We start from the raw sequence: 5,848 nt of genomic DNA, 5'->3' as shown, positions 1-5,848 counted from the left end.
AGAACAGGTGGCTCAGGTGACACAGCTAGAAAGTGACAGCACCAGGATTTGGTTCAAGGCAGTCTTGTTATAGGCACATGGTCTTGACCACTCCACTTTACTGCCTCCTATATAGAAAGCATTACAGTGGCTTCTTGAACAACTGGTTTAATCTAAAATGTTTATTAGAAGCGTGAGTTTTGGTAAACAACACTTTGTAATATGGTCAGGAAGCAGAGATGTTTCTTCTCCATTGGCTGTAACCTTTATATTACGAACACATCCCCTTTCCTATTAACATGCGATTCTGTTTTTCATGGAAATCTCACACTACCACCAAGTTATCCATAACACCACAGCCTTTTTAAACTATGGTTATTTCTGACACTAGTGTACCTCTCAGAATACCAAACCCAAAGTTCCTAGCTGCCTCACACAGGAAAGCAACATCAGACTTAACCTGAAGCTGAGTCTCAGCTCTGCCCCTTACCAACTATGGGACCTCAGGCAAGTCACTGAAATCCTCTCAGCTTCAGCTTCTTACCAGAAACAAAAATTATTTTCTAATAAAATCTCCCCAAGAGAGTTGCCATGAAGCTCAGAGATGATGTAGGAAAGGTGGCTAGCACAGCATTTGGCCCATAGTAAAAGCTCAGTTAACATAGTTGTTATTAATCTCTTAGCAATTCACATAATTATTGTTGCATGAGAAAATCAACATAGAGGTATTCTTAAGGATCTGCCCTCTCACTAAGCCTATTGGTGCTGTTATTTCCTTGTGCTGTTGTTAAAACTGATCAGATTATTAATCTCATTGATGTTTATGACCCATTAATCAGTGAGTCAGTTCTCTTTGGATGGAACCACATATCATTGCCTTAGCTCCCTGTCTCACCAGAGAATTCACTGGGAGGTGGCTCACATTTCACCTCTCATGGTTAATCCCACAGCTGTCAAGGAGAGCAACGTACAATGATATCATTGATCTTGGGGGATTTCTTTCAAATAAGAATAAATAAAAATCTCCCAATCACTCTTCTAATGCATAGTTGCTTATAACGGTGTCTCCCACCTGCTAAATTCCTGGAAATTCAGGGAAGATTGTAAAAGCTAATCTTTATCAATAAGGAATCCTTATGATCCAGGTTGTCGTTGCAGCAACTAAAAGGAAAAGGAAAACAAATGATACTTACTAGTCTAAAATCAGGCAGTGTAGAGTAATAGAATCTTGGATTTGGAGGAGACATGAGGATCTCCCCATCTTCCTCCCCTCTTCCACCTCCTCCCACCCGATATTTGGATTCTATTACAAAGAATGCAGGTGGTCATCTAGCCTCTGCCAGAAATGTGGACGTCTAGCGACTTGAACTCTCGTTCTGAGCTGTGTCGCTAGTCCAGACAACTCAGCCACCACAAGCCCCAGTTGCTTCTATTGTGAAACACTGACTCTCTCTCTGACCTGCTGCAACTCCTGCCCTGGCCCCCACCCCATGAAACCGGCAGCCCCCAACTTACACATGGATCCTCTTCCAAAAGATCACTGAAGCCTGTTATTTGGAACTCAGAAAAGATTTCCTGTTGAAACATTATAAATGATGGTTGGGATCTCGGGTTTGTCCACAACACTCTTATTTCATTCATACTGTAGTTAAATCATGACACCAGCCCAAGAGTAAGAGGGAGGAAAAAGAATTTCTGCCCCCTTTTCTAGACACAAGTCAAACTAGACAAGGCTCTGAAAAGTGTGCTATTTATTTTGGCACACTCGCTTCCTTTCGTTTCTTCTCTTCGATTTTCTAATATACTTTATTCTAGTGGCCCAAAGACTGCAACTATAGCATCTCATGCAGGCTTACTTCACTCTGCAAAGTCCTTAATGTTTTTTATCCTCTCCATCCCCCCTGTAACTCCTCCCCCTTCCCCGTATTCCTAGCTCCTGCTCATCTAGTCGTCAACCGCTAGCCTTCTCTTCCCTTAATGAAGCATCTGCAGCCAGACAACGGAGAATAAGATTTGATTTAAATAATGCGTGAACACCTGAGCACAATAAAGAGCCAACACTTATACAGTGCTTTCCCGTGTGCCTAGCACTATACTTTTTTTTTAATGTTAATTCTTTTTTGAGAGACAGAGAGTGAGTGGGGGAGGGGCAGAGAGAGAGGGAAACACAGAATCCAAAATAGGTCCAGGCTCTGAGCTGTTAGCACAGAGCCCAACGCAGGGCTTGAACTCACGGACCACGAGATCATGACCTGAGCTGAAGTCAGATGCTTAACCGACTGAGGCACCCAGGCGCCCCCCCATAGCGCTAGTCTCAGCATGCATCAACTCTTTAGACCCCCAACAATCCTGGGAAAGAGGTGCTATTATTTGCACTCCACAAATGAGGAAATTGAGGCACAGAGAGGTTAAATAACTTGCCCAAGGTCAGTATGCTATAGTCAGTGATGGAGTTGGGTTTTGAATCCAGGCAGTCTAATAATGAAGACTGTGCTCTCATCCCAACCTTCCCAGGGGGGATTGATATCTAAATATGGAGTGCTTCTTAACCCAAATTAATCTCTACATTTCGAGCAGCATAACAGACAAGAGAAAATATTCAAGCAGTGAAGGAGAACACTTCAAGCAATGTGTTGGAGAACACATTCTGGGACAGGCAGACATCAAGCCAGGGTGGCAAATGCTGACGTAGGTGATGAAAATGAATGAAATGGTGAATTCAAGATGGCGACTTAGATTGTATTCTTTACACACAAGCACAACCTGTAGGAATGGTCTTCACATCCACAGAGAAAAAGGCTCACTCCTGTTTTTTTGTTTTTTGTGGTTCTCCCTTTCTACCTTTCTCTTCCTAATGTTGGTACAGATAGAGATACTAGAAATAGTTGACATTTCTCATAACATACTTTTAAGAAAGAAGGCAGTATCCTTGTGATGATAAATGGCCATCAGCCCTGGTCCATGGTGTGCCAGGCTCTCCCTATGGGAGCTGGAGAGTACATGTTTCTTTTCTTTCTTTCTTTTTTTTTTTTTTTTTTTTTTAACATTTTATTTATTTATTTTTGAGATAGAGACAGAGCATGAACGGGGGAGGGGCAGAGAGAGAGGGAGACATAGAATCGGAAGCAGGCTCCAGGCTCTGAGCCATCAGCCCAGAGCCCGATGCGGGGCTCAAACTCACGGACCGCGAGATCGTGACCCGAGCTGAAGTCGGACGTTTAACCGACTGAGCCACCCAGGCGCCCCGAGTACATGTTTCTTGTAAAGAGGCAGCCCTTCTCAGCCCCAGGTGAAGTTTAGTTTGCAGGGAGGCAAGCAGTTTGACTCCAGAATCTAGGCTCTCAACTGCTTTGTTACACTGCCTGGGTTCAAGGAACACCTGGATCACGTTTTTAATGCACCTTATTGTAGTATATTCATTCTCATGGTGAATGGTTGCATCTATGAATAAATTAGAAAGATGTCTCTGCTTATCAGGACTCCTTCAGTTCCAAGTGCTCTAAACCGAACTCAAATGGTCTTTAAAATATACCCATGTGTGTGGGGATGTGAGACCCCAATGTCGAACCTGAACTAAAGCTAGAGGCTTAAGCAATATCATCAGGCCTCCCCTCCTCACCTCCCAGCCCTTCTGTTGGTGTGTGGACCTTGTCTACTCCTACACATGAGAAGGCAGTACTCCAGATGCACATCTTCCAGCTCCACAGATCTAGCTTTAGTTGAAAAGTCCCAGGAAGGACTTGGATTGGACCACCTTAGGTTGTGTATCCTGACCCAATCGCTTCCCTGGGGGAGTCGGATTACTTTGATTAGCCAGGGCTAGTTTATTTACTAGGCACCATGATAGAGGGAGAGTGGGTGACAGAGTACTATGATTCACAGCCCTGCCAAACTCTGATAAAGTACGAAGGGACAGTTCTCCAAATAAAGGGTGGTTCTGGGCAATCAAAAACTATAGCTGCCCACTATAATGTTCAATGTTATGTCTAGCTTGAAAATTAGGGAAATTAGGGGTGCCTGGGTGGCTCAGTCAGTTAAGCGACTGACTTTGGCTCAGGTCATGATTTCACGGTTTGTAAGTCGAGCCCCGCATCGGGCTCTGTGCTGACAGTTCTGAGCCTGGAGCCTGCTTCAGATTCTGTGTCTCCCTCTCTCTCTACCGTTCCTCCACTCACGCTCACTCTGTCTCTTTCTGAAAAATAAATAAACATTAAAAAACAAAAGAAAAATAGGGAAATTAGAAAGGCAAAAATTAGCTTACATTGGACAACTCAAAAAATCAAAACTAGCTTTATTTAGTGTACATTTAATTAATGAATGTCTTCGAGATTATGATGTCTAAAAAAATGAAAAATTCAGTCAATCCTATAGACGTTTCTAAATGTTTAATTATTTTGCTGTTTTATGAAAAATATGGATAATTAACCAACTCTTTTCTTTATTTTTTATCTTGATGTTTTATTATGTTTTATCTGGATGCTATATAAATTCAGTTGAATGCCATTTAGAATCTAGAACACATAACCCTGTTTTTTTAAATCATGTAGTATTAGATTTTTTCTTTTTTTTAAGCTTATTTATTTATCTTGAGAGAAAGATACAGGAGGGGCAGAGAGAGAGGGAGAGAGAAAGAATCCCAAGCAGGCTCCACACCATCAGCACAGAGCCCCATGTCAGGCTGGAACTCATGAACTGTGAGATCATGACCTGAGCTGAAACCAAGAGTCGAATGCTTAACCAACTGAACCACCCTGGTGCCCCAAGAGTAGGTTGTAATAAGTGATTTAGTGTCTTACCATAACATGTTTACTCTCAGCAAGTTAGAGCTAAACTAAAGAACAAAGATGAGATAAAAATGGAGAAATTGTATTGCCATTACATTTCTATAACTGAGTTGAACAAAGAACTAAAAACAAGATATGCTCGGGGTGTCTGGGTCACTCAGTCAGTTGAGCATCTGACTCTTGGTTTCTGCTCAGGTCATGATCTTGCAGGCTCATGCAATAGAGCCCCATGTCAGGCTCTGTGCCGACAGCTCAGAGCCTGCTTGGGAATTTCTCTCTCCCTCTTTCTGCCCTTTCCCTGCTTGCACGCTCTCTCTCAAAATAAATACATAAAAATTAAAAAAATAAAATAAAAGCAAGATATACTCTATTTAAAAGTTAGAAAAGCATTTAAGTCTTTGTATATCTTCACCATCCTGTCCTACTGTATTCAATTGGTAATTGGTACAAAGCAATACAAGGATGTCAAGGGAATTTTCTCTTCAAAGTTAATGCCTTTGCCTCCTTCTCTTTTGGATATTTACTATCAGCATATTGTGTTAAATCCCCAAATTCCCAGATGTAACATGGTGCATGAATGTAAAATGAGCATTAATTTTGTATTGTTAAGACAGATTTATTTCCTTCCTTGTTATTTCCCTATCATGAGGCAAGCCCTGGTGCTAAGCAGGTTGTAATCCCTACAACCACTCTGTGAAAAAGAGACCATTTACAGGTGAGGAAACTGGGGTATTCATTTAATCCTCAAAGTAATCCTCTGAGGTAAATATCATTTAAAACTTTTTAAATTTATTTTTGAGACAGAGCACGAGTGGGAGAGAGAAGCAGGCTCCAGGCTCCAGGCTCCAGGCTGTCAGCACAGAGCCCTATGTGAGGCTCGAACTCACAGGCCACAAGATCATGACCTGAGCCGAAGTCAGATGCTTAACCGACTGAGTCACCCAGGCGTCCCTGAGGTAAATATCACTTTAATCCTCTTACTTCTGATGAGGAAACTGAGGCATAGAAAGGTTTTAAAAATTACCCGAGTTCACAGAGCTAATTAGCTATGACTGGGATTTGGACCCAGGCAGTCTAGCTCTTGG

This window comes from Panthera uncia, chromosome F1 (assembly GCF_023721935.1).
Source record: "Panthera uncia isolate 11264 chromosome F1, Puncia_PCG_1.0, whole genome shotgun sequence".
NCBI lineage: Eukaryota > Metazoa > Chordata > Mammalia > Carnivora > Felidae > Panthera > Panthera uncia.
This window is presented reverse-complemented; position numbering follows the sequence as displayed.